Source organism: Doryrhamphus excisus, linkage group LG12, assembly GCF_037039965.1.
Source record: "Doryrhamphus excisus strain RoL-2023G ecotype Guam linkage group LG12, RoL_Dexc_Guam_v1.1, whole genome shotgun sequence".
In the NCBI taxonomy this organism is placed as follows: Eukaryota; Metazoa; Chordata; class Actinopteri; order Syngnathiformes; family Syngnathidae; genus Doryrhamphus; species Doryrhamphus excisus.
The window spans coordinates 6,109,525-6,125,066 of record NC_136368.1 but is presented as its reverse complement, the minus strand read 5'-3'; the positions used below and the strand labels follow the sequence as shown (position 1 = coordinate 6,125,066).

The 15,542-nt window shown below is 37.4% G+C and overlaps 1 protein-coding gene across 4 annotated transcripts in view; it reads right to left on the bottom strand.

Moving 5' to 3' along the window:
* Positions 1–15,542, bottom strand: part of epha3 (eph receptor A3) — a 144,281-nt gene that overhangs the window by 73,495 nt on the left and 55,244 nt on the right. The gene's annotated exons all lie outside the window — the stretch shown is intronic.

The following is a 15,542-nucleotide window of genomic DNA, read 5'->3' as shown; positions in this document are numbered from 1 at the left end:
GATATTTGAGAACAGTGGAATGTTTTATCAGAGCTTTTCTTCTAGAAAATCGGAACCAAAGCAAAGTTTATTCATTTTTCTGTTTTTAATAAATGCATTTTTTTTTTTTTTTTGAAAACCTGATGCGGCCCAGCCTCGCCCAGACCCTAGCTCCAGTGGACCCCAGGTAAATTGAGTTTGAGACCCCTGCTGTAAATCCTCATTCATTGCAGGTAACTGGTTCCAGACTTGTCCGCAAAGTAGAATTCTTCATTTATAAATCCAATATTTTCATAGTTTTACCAAACCTGTTTACGTAAATATGTTTTTAACATTATTAGAACATTCTAATCATGAGATAACACCCCTACAGTTAACTTTACACCCGTATTACCAAATATAGTATAAAATAATAAGAGAAAATAATAAATTTAAGACATGAATAAAAGTCCTGCTTGTGTTTCAGGGGAACTGAGTGACATCAAGTGAGTGAAAATACTTAATTTGGGCAAAAATGAAGTGAAATATGCATATTTTATGACTAATATTGGGTGATATTCAACCATGAAACTGCATGGTTTATTACTTAAGAGTTTTTTGAAAAGCCATGATAGAATGAAGCCACAAAGTGGCGAGGGATTACTGTATTATTTATTCCCTTATGTACATGATTTTTTTACTTATTGTGGTTAGAGTATATACGTTTTTTGTATCCATTTGTAATTTGTTAACAATATCAATACATTATCTTACATGGGAAAGGTAAAAATGGTAATCGTAATTTCTTCTGCAGGCTATGTGAGATGGAGGGGAGGCAAATAATATCTAAAGAAAGGCTTCAGGTTGTACAAGTACAAGCAAATGAGACGTCAAAAATAACTACTGTACTGCATTGTGTCAAATCAATGATTCAACCTGACACTCTTGCATATGTACAGTACAGGAAAAAAAACATGTTTTGCAGCAACGACAGAATGGTTGGAGAATATGTTGGCACAGCAGAAAAGGACTAAGAGGACAACACTTCCCTGCAAATACAAAGACACTGATACTACTACCTTATCCATCACTGACATGGGCTCACCACAGTCCCCATACAAGTAAATACTACACCCAGTCTACTGTATCTGCACAATGACAGTTTAAACATCCAAATGTGATCCTCCTGGTGGAATGACAACCACAGTTCTTGCTGACACACCCAGAAAACAGACCACCGTTCCATGATGATAAGGCAGGAAATTAGACATGACAGCAACAACCCTGACCAATCAAAGAAAGAAGAAACAGGATAATCGCTGGGTCAGCAGAAATCCACGAGCATCACCAACCGCAACATCGACAAGTACAGTGAATTAATCGCTTCAAGGTGGGAACCTCAAGGTACAATCGGACTAGAGCTGTCCTACCTAGTCGTTTGGCATGAACTGATGAAGCCTGGAATATCGTCTAAGACAGGGGTCTCAAACACGCGGCCCGCGGGCCAGATGCAGCCCACAGAACACTAGTTTGAGGACCCCGCCTTGATATGAAAGTTTAATGTTAGTGCGGCCCACGCAGGTTTGATATGGATGCTGTATGGTATCATGTACCCAGAAAAAATTATTACATTTGATTAATGTTCATGTTAAAGGTTAAATAACCGTTAATAGTTATCCTCCCTATCCGTGTGGAAGTGGTAAGTTTTTGGCTATTTAAGTTTAAAGGAAATAACTTGAAGGCTACCATTTAGGTCGCTAGTTCTCTAGTTTGCGAGTTAGCATGTGTCTCAAGACCCTGCAGTTGCGCAATATGTTGTAAATAAAAAGAGTATAAATGTGACTATAGTCGTGTTTTGTCATGTCTACAGGGCTCTAATAATGCTTTGTTCATTTTAATCTGAAAAAAATTATTTGTCTACCCACCAACTATATGTGGTTTCTCAAGTTTTTATTATTTGCCGTTTTATTATTATTAATATAATTATTTATTTATTACTGATTGATTGATTTTCTTTATTCTTGATTTGTTTATTTATTTTTCATCTTATTTTGTGTAGAAAAATAAAAATTAAGATATTTGAGAACAGTGGAATGTTTTATCAGAGCTTTTCTTGTAGAAAATTGGAACCAAAGCAAAGTTTATTCATTTTTCTGTTTTTAATAAATGTGTTTTTTTTTTTTTGTTTTTTTTTTTTGTAAAACCTGATGTGGCCCAGCCTCACCCAGACCCTAGCTCCAGTGGCCCCCCAAGTAAATTGAGTTTGAGACCCCTGGTCTAAGACAACCTGAACCTTTTATGCGTGATTGATTAAATTCCCTGAGAATACAATGTGGGGAAAAACAAAACAGAACTCAAAAATGAAAAAAAGAAAAATCATGCGGTTAGCACATAGGCCAGACATCTCTGTGCGGAGTTTGCATGTTCTTCCTGTGCATGCGCCAGTTTTTCTGGGTATTCCGGTTTCCTCCCACATTCCAAAAACATGCTAGGTTAATTGGCCACTCCAAATTGTCCATAGGTATGAATGTGAGTGTGAATGGTTGTTTGTCTATATGTGCCCTGTGATTGGCTGGCCACCAGTCCTGAAGAGAGCTGGATAACCTCCAGCATACCCACAACCCTTGTGAGGATAAGCGGCATAGAAAATTGATGGATTTAAAAAAAAATCAACTTCCTGTCATGAAAAACAAGCAGCTTCATCTCCACTGTACGAAGTGACTACATATGTGGCGTTACCCAGCACAATTATATATCACAGTGAAGTTTTCATAACATTTTTAATGCGAGAATGAATATCTCCTGCTTCACTTGTGAAGTTTTCATATGACAGTAGTGATATGTTGTGTTTTCTTTAACCACAACTGTAGAAATATTTTCCCAACAGCTGGAATAGGATAATAAAAGTCCTGTTTTTTAAGTGGGTCTGCCAGGAAAGAAAAGAGGGTTGATGGCAAAATCAGATTCCGCTCAAAGGAGCTAACTCCTCACTTCAAAATGTGTTCCGCTGACATACACCAGCAGTGTGTTGCAGGGGTGTACTCAGAAAGTGTGATAGCATATGTGCACCAAGATAGAAACGCGGCACCTCTTCAGCTGACAGAAGCCCTTTTGCACAGCCTGTTCATGGCGGTTATGCTGTGCAATTATTCTAGCTCTAAATGGAGTGTACAAAGTTTGAACGAGGGAGGGCACAGGTGCCCCACTGTTATGCCGACCACTGAAATAGACACAAGGCTATGAGTGAGTATGAATGGACAAACAGATTATTTATGCACCGGCATGGTCGTCATATTTGATAAAAGTCAACATTTATTCATTCATTTTCTACCGCTTATCCTCACGAGGGTCGCGGGGGGGGGGGGGTGCTGGAGCCTATCCCAGCTGTCTTGGGGCAAGAGGCGGGGTACACCCTGGACTGGTCGCCAGCCAATCACAGGGCACATATAGACAAACAACCATTCACACTCACATTCATACCTATGGACAATTTGGAGACACCAATTAACCTAGCATGTTTTTGGAATGTGGGAGGAAACCGGAGTACCCAGAAAAAACCCACGCATGCATGGGGAGAACATGCAAACTCCACACAGAGGGTGGAATTGAACCCTGGTCTCCTAGCTGTGAGGTCTGCGCGCTAACCACTAGACTGCCGTGCAGCCAAAAGTCAACATAATTCTTCAATTTATTGTTTAGTTTGTCATGCTGAGTCTGCTGTTTTATTTAACCTTATTGATGTATATTAAAGTCATCTAATTTACTATATATTTACCATTGAGAAATTATTTTTTTCTTCTTTCAGACCTATATTTATTTATGGCAGATTATTTTTCTTTCTCTTTCGGCTTTTCCCTTCAGGGTGGCCACAGCAAATCAACCACCTTCATCCAACCCTGTCTTGATCCTATCCATCCTGGTCACTCCCAATGTGAACCCCAGCAACCGGATCTCTGCTACAATTTATGGCAGATACGGCTTGATTTTATTCATCACATTGATGCAGAGCTTCTTAATGGTAATTTAATGGGATTTCTAGTAAAAAATCTCAAATGTTTGTTGCCGTGTGTTAAAAACACACACACACACACACGCAATAACACATGAATCATCAAATCAATACCAGCAGCGGTAACAGCATGTCTTTCGCAGTGAAATGCATGAAACGACTCAGAACCTCGTGAGGGTATATCACAGTGTCTCACCCGTCTCGACAAATTGCCGCCTGAAATACAATCCCGTCATTCACTTGTGAAGCGCATCACAATTGCTCAGGCAAAGACACACACACACACACACACACACACAAAGACAACTGCAGCTGCCACATGATATGTTGGTTGTGTGAATAACTAAGGTTACAATTTTCTCAATCAATAGCCCAGGTCATGGGACACCCTCATTAATAATTAACATGTCTTCTGCATGGCCGGGTGGTCAGATGTAGGCCCCCAATTGAAATGAACCACTCAACATAACTGAAATGCATTTTAACAAAGTGTGATGATAATTTAATATACACACTAGCGATACAGCATTAGTGATTTACCTGGTGCAAACAGCTCCAAATATGACAACAAATGTATATTCAACTTAAAAAGATGATGCAGAAGTAAAATATACCTTCAGGCACCCCGTATCTCCATCTCAACAAGAGACAAGTCTGACTCACGGTACCAACTTCTTGCTACGGCAATTCTCAGAGGACAAACGGAACGCAAATGCATCCTTGCTGTCAAGACAAAATCTGCTTCTGGCATCCGAAATAGATAAGAGACGAGACAAGTGCTTTGAGAATAATGAGAGGTACAATTGAATAAAACTTGCCTGCAAGGAGACAAATAAAAACAACCATCTAAAGAAAATCCCTGACTATTCATATTAAAATGTTAGTTCATTTAGGAAATCACAAATGCAAAAGGAGGGGTGATCTCCTCCTGGGAGAGGCAGAGACAATGAAGGCTATTTTAATCAAGCGATACGCTTATGGAGGACTTGTTTTGGAGACAGGAAGCCTCTGGCCTCCATCACAAAAATCTCTAATAATACTAATATTTGTAAAATTAAATGTAACCACGAGACATTTTATAAACCATATTTTCCTAGAAAACCAATTTGAAGACTCATCCAGCCATCAATTTCTTAAACGGCTTATCCTCACCGGGGTCACGGATATGTGCTGCAGCCCAGCCCAAATGTGGCCCGCAGGACACTAGTTTGAGGCCCCGGCCTTGATATGAAAGTTTAATGTTAGTGCGGCCCGCGCAAGTTTGATATGGATGCTGTATGGTATCATGTACCCAGAAAAAATTATTACGTTTGATTAATGTTCATGTTAAAGGTTAAATAACTGTTAATAATTATCCTCCCTATCCGTGGGGAAGTGGTAAGTTTTTGGCTTTTTAAGTTTAAAGGAAATAACTTGGAGGCTACTGTTTAGGTCGCTAGCTCTCTAGTTTGCGAGTTAGCATGTGTCTCAAGACCCTGCAGTTGCGCAATATGTTGTAAATAAAAAAAGTATAAATGTGACTATAGTCGTGTTTTGTCATGTCTACAGGGCTCTAATAATGCTTTGTTCATTTTAATCTGAAAAAAATAATTTGTCTACCCACCAACTATATGTGGTTTCTTAAGTTTTTATTATTTGCCGTTTTATTATTATTATATTTATTTATTTACTACTGATTGATTTTCTTTATTCTTGATTTGTTTATTTATTTTTCATCTTATTTTGTGTAGAAAAATAAAAAATAAGATATTTGAGAACAGTGGAATGTTTTATCAGAGCTTTTCTTGTAGAAAATCAAAACCAAAGCAAAATTTATTAATTTTTCTGTTTTTAATAAATGCGTTTTTGTATTTTTTTTTGGAAAACCTGATGCGGCCCAGTCTCGCCCGGACCGTAGCTCCATTGGCCCCCAAGTAAATTGAGTTTGAGACCCCTGCTATGGATAATTTGGAGTCGCTAATGAACTTGGCATGTTTTTGGAATGTGGGAGGAAACTGGAGTACCCGGAGAAAACCCACGAATGCACGGAGAGAACATGCAAATTCCACACAGAAATGCCAAGCAAAGAATCGAACCCAGGTCTTCCCGATCGTCTGACTGTGTGGTCAACATGGTAGCCACTTGCACACCGTGCAGCCTGAATGAGACTGATATAATATATAATAATATAAGCAATACTGTCACAAATTCTGCACTAAATAATTGAGAACTTGCTTAAGGAATTTCATCCATTCAGTTAATTTTAGTGTGACTTGAAAACTAATTGGGCAACCTTACCTCAGTGGTTATTGATTATAGGGATTAAACTGAACAAGTGACTTCGCTCCTAGTTCATGTCTCGGTGACCTCTGACATCAGTCTTTACTTATAAATCGATTGGTGTCACACTGGGAATGTGGGAATGTTCCTGTGCCCTTGACCTGACGCCCTAAACTGAAGCTTCATTCTAAGTCGTCATTGCTCCTGGTAATCATGCCTCAAACATTCAGTCTGGCAACAAACAGCAGTGGAGCAACTCGCCAACCCGACTATTGATTTCCTGTTTGCATACCACCTCGTGGTCATTTGTCATTCTGTCAGAAAAAAAGGAAAGTATAATGGCCTAACTTCCTCTTGCCACTGATCATCTGTAGTTCTTTGTTTGCATGCACCTCTGCTTATTTTTGTTTTTGAAGTTAGCAGTAGGAATGGAACATGTTTGTGAAGAAAGGAAAAAAACACACATGATAATAGTGGGTGTGTGTGATAAATTCACATTAATGTACCCTAATTCCTATTCAAATGCAGCCTATTTCCAGTTGATAAAATGCAAATTGTTGATGCTCATTTTTGTTTTCGAAGTTAGCAGTAAGAATGGAACATGTTTGTGAAGAAAGAAAAAAAAAACACATGATAATAGTGGGTGTGTGTGATAAATTCCCATTAATGTACCCTAATTCCTATTCAAATGCAGCCTATTTCCAGTAGATAAAATGCAAATTGTTGATGCTCATTTTTGTTTTCGAAGTTAGCAGTAAGAATGGAACATGTTTGTGAAGAAAAAAAAACACATGATAATAGTGGGTGTGTGTGATAAATTCACATTAATGTACCCTAATTCCTATTCAAATGCAGCCTATTTCCAGTAGATAAAATGCAAATTGTTGATGCTCATTTTTGTTTTCGAAGTTAGCAGTAAGAATGGAACATGTTTGTGAAGAAAAAAACACATGATAATAGTGGGTGTGTGTGATAAATTCACATTAATGTACCCTAATTCCTATTCCAATGCAGCCTATTTCCAGTTGATAAAATGCAAATTGTTGATGCTCATTTTTGTTTTCGAAGTTAGCAGTAAGAATGGAACATGTTTGTGAAGAAAGAAAAAAAAAACATACGATAATAGTGGGTTTGTGTGATAATTCACATTAATGTACCCTAATTCCTATTCAAATGCAGCCTATTTCCAGTTGATAAAATGCAAATTGTTGATGCTCATTTTTGTTTTGGAAGTTAGCAGTAAGAATGGAACATGTTTGTGAAGAAAGAAAAAAAAAACATATGATAATAGTGGGTGTGTGTGATAAATTCACATTAATGTACCCTAATTCCTATTTAAATGCAGCCTATTTCCAGTTGATAAAATGCAAATTGTTGATGCTCATTTTTGTTTTCGAAGTTAGCAGTAAGAATGGAACATGTTTGTGAAGAAAGAAAAAAAAAACATATGATAATAGTGGGTTTGTGTGATAATTCACATTAATGTACCCTAATTCCTATTCCAATGCAGCCTATTTCCAGTTGATAAAATGCAAATTGTTGATGCTCATTTTTGTTTTCGAAGTTAGCAGTAAGAATGGAACATGTTTGTGAAGAAAGAAAAAAAACACACATGATAATAGTGGGTTTGTGTGATAAATTCACATTAATGTACCCTAATTCATATTCCAATGCAGCCTATTTCCAGTTGATAAAATGCAAATTGTTGATGCTCATTTTTGTTTTCGAAGTTAGCAGTAAGAATGGAACATGTTTGTGAAAAAAGAAAAAAAACCACATGATAATAGTGGGTGTGTGTGATAAATTCACATTAATGTACCCTAATTCCTATTCCAATGCAGCCTATTTCCAGTTGATAAAATGCAAATTTTTGATGCTCATTTTTGTTTTCGAAGTTAGCAGTAAGAATGGAACATGTTTGTGAAGAAAGAAAAAAAACACACATGATAATAGTGGGTTTGTGTGATAAATTCACATTAATGTACCCTAATTCATATTCCAATGCAGCCTATTTCCAGTTGATAAAATGCAAATTGTTGATGCTCATTTTTGTTTTCGAAGTTAGCAGTAAGAATGGAACATGTTTGTGAAGAAAGAAAAAAAACACACATGATAATAGTGGGTCTGTGTGATAAATTCCCATTAATGTACCCTAATTCCTATTCCAATGCAGCCTATTTCCAGTTGATATAATGCAAATTATTGACAGATATTATTCCATCCAACCAAGGCAGCTCTGCCAAATTGCATTCAACTAAAGCAAATACTGGCCTCATATACTGGTCTATGTGTAATAATTATAACAGGAGGTCAGTCTGAAGTGGCCTTCTCTTTGTTGTCGGTCTTTGAAATGTAAATGACTACTATAATCAACACATGCGATGATTTAAAGGCTTTTGTGAGCTGAGCCGCTTCACCTTGCCGTGACATTAACAAAAGACATTTTGGATAGAAAACTTTTTTCAAAGACACAACTTTTGTTTCTTTTTTTTTTTTTTTTTACCACTGAAGTTACCAGAAATTGACTTAGTGCTATAGCATCTACCAGAAGTGAACGTGAACATCATGAAAAGATCAGTGAGCGAAGAAACGTCGTAACCATCATTAAAGATATACGTTTGTCAGTATCGTAATGTCTACCCAGATGTTGTAAGGATGACAGAAAAGTGGTCGATGAACAATTTCTTTGGCCTCAAACACACCACAAACAACATCAGCAAACTCAACTTTTCTTTTCTGCACAACTCATCCTGTCATGTTCACGGCCTGAAACAGTCGGAAACGACAAAACTCTTTAACACTACACACAACTGCAATGTTGCTACAGTATCCTTGAACATGTTAACTCATTCACTATCAAAGACGTATTTACACATCTTGTACGTTTTTTGGAACGAGACGCACAAAGAGGTGATGATGCAACTCCACAATAAAACAGATCATGATGGTGCAGTTTTAAGCAGAAAAAAAAACAGTCACAAAGTGGCAGAAGTGCATTTTCTAAGAGCTCGGCCTACATCTCGTCCATTGAAATACATGCTCTGCAACAACCAGGAAGTGAAAAGGCATTTTTTTTGTGTTGCACAAAAGAGGTTACACACTGAATGGAATTTTTAACACGCAATTGCACGAACACACACGATTCAGAAATTGTAAATAGTTCACAGTGTTATATTTGTAAATAAATGGTTATTTTTGTGTAAAAGAAACATTTTTGTGTTGTTTATGTTGTGGTATCATTTTAGCTAAATATACGTATATGGATGGCTTTGTGTCAAAGTGAAAGTTAAGCATGTGTGTGGAAAAGTTCTTGTTGAGAACTGATATTCTAATAATAATAATAATAATAATACATTTTATTTGTATAGCGCTTTTCAAAACACTCAAAGACACTTTAAAGAAAATGGAGTTGAATAAAAACAAGTAAACAGAGTAAAAGATATGTTAAAATACAACATTCATTCGTTTTAAAGAGGTGGGTTTTTAGTTGTTTTTGCTGAAAATGTTAATCCGCTGATTACTAAAGAATGGTAAAAGTTAGAAGCAAATATTTTTCTGATAAAAGATGAGAGTCTAATCTTTCTTTTGGACTATACCATGTCTGTATAGCACCAGAAAACAATATTCTGTGAGACTTAAAAAATCAGTCAAAATCATTAAAAAAAAATAGCCATTACCGAGAGGGACGGCTTTTGAAAAATGGCTAAGATTAAATGAGTTAAAGGATCTGCTCCTATGAGAGCGACAGCGATAACTAAAAAAAAAAACAATATCAACACTTTTCCTGCAGCTTCTCCTGCCTCTTCTACTTCATCCTCCCAATAAGCCAAAGAGACAAAAGGTATTTACAGTAAACCGTGTTTGTAGGCGTGTGTGTGCGTGTAAAGCTACTGTTGTTTGAAGGACAATAAAGTGGGCCAAAACAAGGGGGGGCAAGTCCTATAAACCACACACATACAGGGAGGCACGGATCAACTCCCTGCTGTATCCATCAAGGATGCAATAACCGTTTCCTACGCACTCCACACTCCAGAGATTAGCCGGGTCAGTGAGGAAATCCAGGACAACCAGCACACAAGAGTAAGTCAGCACAGCAACCCCCCCACACACACACACACATGCACACACAATTGTGTGTCAGCGTGGGTATTCCTGTATTGTGCAGTGTTTGAAGATAACTCTGACCCTTTCATGCCCTCACACTTGCCCATACATACGCACACATTCCACAATTTCATTCCTTGGAAACACGCATCGCACAGCAAAACAATTAAAGCCATTTGCTTTCAGCCACCCTTTACACAACTATTGTGCTGCTTTCAAGAACCATCCATGTACAACACACTCACATTCACGCAAACACACTCGCTGTCATAATCTTGGTGAGTTAGAGCAAGACGTACCATTGTATAAAACCCCCCAGGGTGACAATAGTAGCAACTATATCACCATTTCCAGGGGAATCTCACCAATACTTTTCATGAATGTAAACATTACATCTCCCAACTCGTAAAGAACCACTTTTCGATTCTTTACAGCTGGGGTCTGAAACACGCGGCCCGCGGGCCAAATGTGGCCCGCAGGACACTAGTTTGAGGCCCCCGCCTTGATATGAAAGTTTAATGTTAGTGCAGCCCGCGCAAGTTTGATATGGATGCTGTATGGTATCATGTACCCAGAAAAAATTATTACGTTTGATTAATGTAATAGTTATCCTCCCTATCCGTGTGGAAGTGGTAAGTTTTTGGCTATTTAAGTTTAAAGGAAATAACTTGAAGGCTACCGTTTAGGTCGCTAGCTCTCTAGTTTGCGAGTTAGCATGTGTCTCAAGACCCTGCAGTTGCGCAATATGTTGTAAATAAAAAAGTATCAATGTGACTATAGTCGTGTTTTGTCATGTCTACAGGGCTCTAATAATGCTTTGTTCATTTTAATCTGAAAAAAATAATTTGTCTACCCACCAACTATATGTGGTTTCTTAAGTTTTTATTATTTGCCGTTTTATTATTATTATTACGTATATTTATTTATTACTGATTGATTGATTTTCTTTATTCTTGATTTGTTTATTTAATTTTCATCTTATTTTGTGCAGAAAAATAAAAATTAAGATATTTGAAAACAATGGAACGTTTTAGAAAATTGGAACCAAATCACTGAAAAAGTTTGTATATTTTTCTGTTTTTAATAAATGTGTTTTTTTTTTTTTGTTTTTTTGTTTGGAAAACCTGATGTGGCCCAGCCTTGCCCAGGCCCTGGGGGCCACTGGAGCTTTTTTAAATTGAGCTATAAGTAGCAGATGTGAGTAAATGAACACGTTAACAGAGACAAAGACCTGTGAGTCCTGATTCCAAAAAAAAAATGTGCAAGTTGTGAACGACTCGCTCATGACTCACACATCTCTATACTGTGCAGAATAAGTGATTCATGGTATAGAAGCCACACTTTTGAATTAAAAAAAATAAATAGGTCATCTTCAATGATGATGGATGGGCGCAAACACACACGTGCACACACGAAAATGCACACCAATAATGTTGACCCACTTTATTGAATGTGCCCAGTCTGCAAGATTTGAACAAAGACAATGACGTCTAATCTCATGATGTCTAAGGAAATTACGTGACCGAGTGACAATTTTACTGAGGTTACAGATTTGACTATATTTCAGTTATTAATTGAAACTACATAATCTTTCCAACTCTGACTTCTAGATTTATATTCCTTATAATGTTTCAGATGAATAGAGGTCCACGTGGAGTCACAGTCACAGGGAGAAGCTAGTGTGCCGACACCACTGTGGAAAACTCCACCAGGGAATACCACTTTCACTTCTGGAGCACCTGAGGACAACTGAAGGACACACACATATATGCACAAAGACACACTGACAGACGCCTACACACACTCCTCAGTAAGGGGCCAGTGCCATATGCTAAAGAGCCCCCAGACTCCCCTTACTTCAGACAACATGACAGTATTCCCCACTGCGGAAGTCTGCACAGACCCGTCTCGGGAATGGATGTCAGGGCCAATGAAAGAAACTAAGCTGTTGTCACCAGAACGCACACTGATCCGTACATTTGAGGAGTAAACACAGTGGGTTTTACTGTTTTCTTGTCATTTATAATCAAGGATTTAGCCTAGTTTAATTGTTTTTGTTTTTAATGTTATTATAATGTGCATGTCTTGTATAGATTTGCTTTAACTAGTGTTTTTTATTTATTTTATATTATATGTGTGGTTCTTTTAAATGTATTGTTTTTATTTTACTTACTAATGTTTGTCTTCTTAATTGGACCTTGTAGTTTTGATCATTTTTAAAATGCGGTATACACATAAAGTGGATTGGATTGCGTGCTATGTTTATGAAAAACATGCTTCTTTATCTGTTGAACTAATTGCTCAATGCTCCTTAGATTACTTGATTGTAATGGAAAACATAAAAAAAAGACACTTTTTTTGGTTTAGATCAGGGGCCTCAAACTCAATTTACCTGGGGGCCACTAGAGCTAGGGTCTGGGCAAGGCTGGGCCGCATCACGTTTTCCCCAAAAAAAAAATGCATTTATTAAAAACAGAGAAATATACAAACTTTTTCAGTGCTATGGTTCTGATTTTCTACAATAAAAGCTCTAACAAAACATCCCACTGTTCTCAAATATCTTAATTTTTATTTTTCTGCACAAAATAAGATGAAAAATAAATAAACAAATCAAGAATAAAGAGAATTAATCAATCAGCAATAAATAAATATAATAATAATAATAAAATGGCAAATAATAAAAACTCAAGAAACCACATATAGTTGGTGGGTAGACAAATTATTTTTTTCAGATTAAAATGAACAAAGCATTATTAGAGCCCTGTAGACATGACAAAACACGACTATAGTCACATTTATACTCTTTTTATTTACAACATATTGCGCAACTGCAGGGTCTTGAGACAAATGCTAACTCGCAAACTAGAGAGCAAGCGACCTAAACAGTAGCCTTCCAGTTATTTCCTTTAAACTTAAATAGCCAAAAACGTACCACTTCCACACGGATAGGGAGGATAACTATTACATTAATCAAACGTAATAATTTTTTCAGCATCCACATCAAACTTGCACGGGCCGCACTAACATTAAACTTTCATATCAAGGCAGGGGCCTCAAACTAGTGTCCTGCGGGCCACATTTGGCCAGCGGGCCGTGTGTTTGAGACCCCTGATTTAGATGAAAACAACATATTTTATCAGTGGTGCCTTAAATATTATGTTTATACAGTTTCTGTTGATTGTTTTATTATTTTTAGAAGCAAAAACACCAAGTTCTTGTGTTTTTGCAGGGGTAATGGGTAAGCAACAAGAAGTTTCAGAAAAAAATAAAAAATTAAATGACATTAAAATATGGAAAAATAGAAATAAACTTTCTTAAATAGACTTGTATTGTATTGTATTACAATGGTAATGCATGATTGTGTGCAATTTAAGGTGATGTCAGGAAATAAACATAAAAAGGAAATACCTAATAACAAAAAATGGAAAAATATATATATATATAAGAGTTTAAAACAACAACTCAAATATTAAATATAAAGTAAACAGTCATAGAGCTTATATAAACGTGGTTAGTTCAGCAATAATTTAAGATCGGTCATCAAACTGAACAATCTGTATGAATTACCTACTGACCTTTTATCTGTGATTGAGCTCTTATTTTATTACATGACTCCAGAAGCCTTTGTAAATAGTATTACGGAAAAATATATATTTACTGCCCGGCGGAATGCTCACATGCCTTTTGTGTCAAAGTTCAGGGCATGGCGTCTACTTTAAATAATTCTCATGACACTTGAATGATGGAGAGCGGGTGTCCAATACCTGAGAGTGATAACAAATTGTCGTTTTTTTCGGGTAATCTGGACTATTTTTTGCATGCTGTCATGCATGTGTCCTTTTCACAAGTAGCTACGGGTATACTTTAAAATATGCGTATGTGCACGTGTGTGTCCGGTTGGAATGCATTGAGGCAGGTGTGTCAGCTGGTTGGGGCAGAGCGGCGCTAAATCACTCCTCAACTGACACACCTCACCACAGGGTGCCCCGCCATGTGTTGGTGGACGGAGACACAGGGAGAGAGACCCAAGGGCAACGGTTACTGGGTCACCGAGAGAAGGATGAACCTTTCTATAAATCAGCAACTTGTGATCCATGTGGGTCGTAAGAACTTGCATGTGTTTTGTGTGAGACAAAAGGGAAACAAAATGCATGTTTTCTTGCAAAGTATCAAAAACACTGTATTTTTGATACTGTCAACATTATGGGAAAAATACAGTAATAATACAGTAACCATCTAAGTTACTTTGTGATTCCCATCCTTACAGTGTGTGAGTGACTCCCTGGCACGATCCAAGAAAATATCAAGACTCTTCCAACATTAACCATAACGCTCCTGTACCTGTACCGCCAATCCCATTTCCCATTTCACACAGACGTCATCGTCCAAACACAGGTTGATCATAAATTCTTCTTGTGTTTTATATTTCAGAACTAATTTGAGTTTCACGCTGACTTTGTGTTGTTTTTTTGCACATGATTGACCATCCGCAACACCTGCCACAAGTAAATCAAACACACGTGCAAAAGCCAAAAACACATCGCAGACCCAGAATCGCCTCGACGCTGATGGGACGCAAGAATGGTCGGTATTTGCAGGGGTCCTTTCCAAACACCTCTCTGGACTAAACTTGGATCGGCCACAAACACAAATCACACTGTCAAAGAAATCCTGTAGTGATTCATAGGAGCTCAGTGAAACAACTCTCCAGGGTCCAATTAAGATCCAAAGACTTTTCGACTGTGATGGGCACTCCTGAGCGTAAAATACAGATAAAAGAAAATGAGATGTAAAATACTGCTGGCATCTTTCTTTGTTGCTTTGCCCCCCTTGTGCTGGCAAGGGTTTCCTCCAGGTGCTCCTCTTTCCTCTCATAAAGCAAACACATTCAGTGTAGATATATATGTTGATATTTACTGATCACTGGAACCTTGGTTAGTGTCGTTAATCCATTCCAGAAGGTGCAACTCTAACCAAAATGTACTGTAACCAAATCCACATAATCGGTTTCAGAAAGTTGAAAATGTTAACACAAATCACAACTTTAAAATGGAGTGCCAAAGTGCGCGTATTTTGATAAAGAATGTGGTGTCCGTATTGGTTTCGCAGCCTTCAATGGCGTCTTCAATCCGGGTAAAGCTAACCAGAAATATGAATTGGTATTTTAATTTGTCAATCATATCAAAAATCCAAAATTGTTTTCTACTCCTTG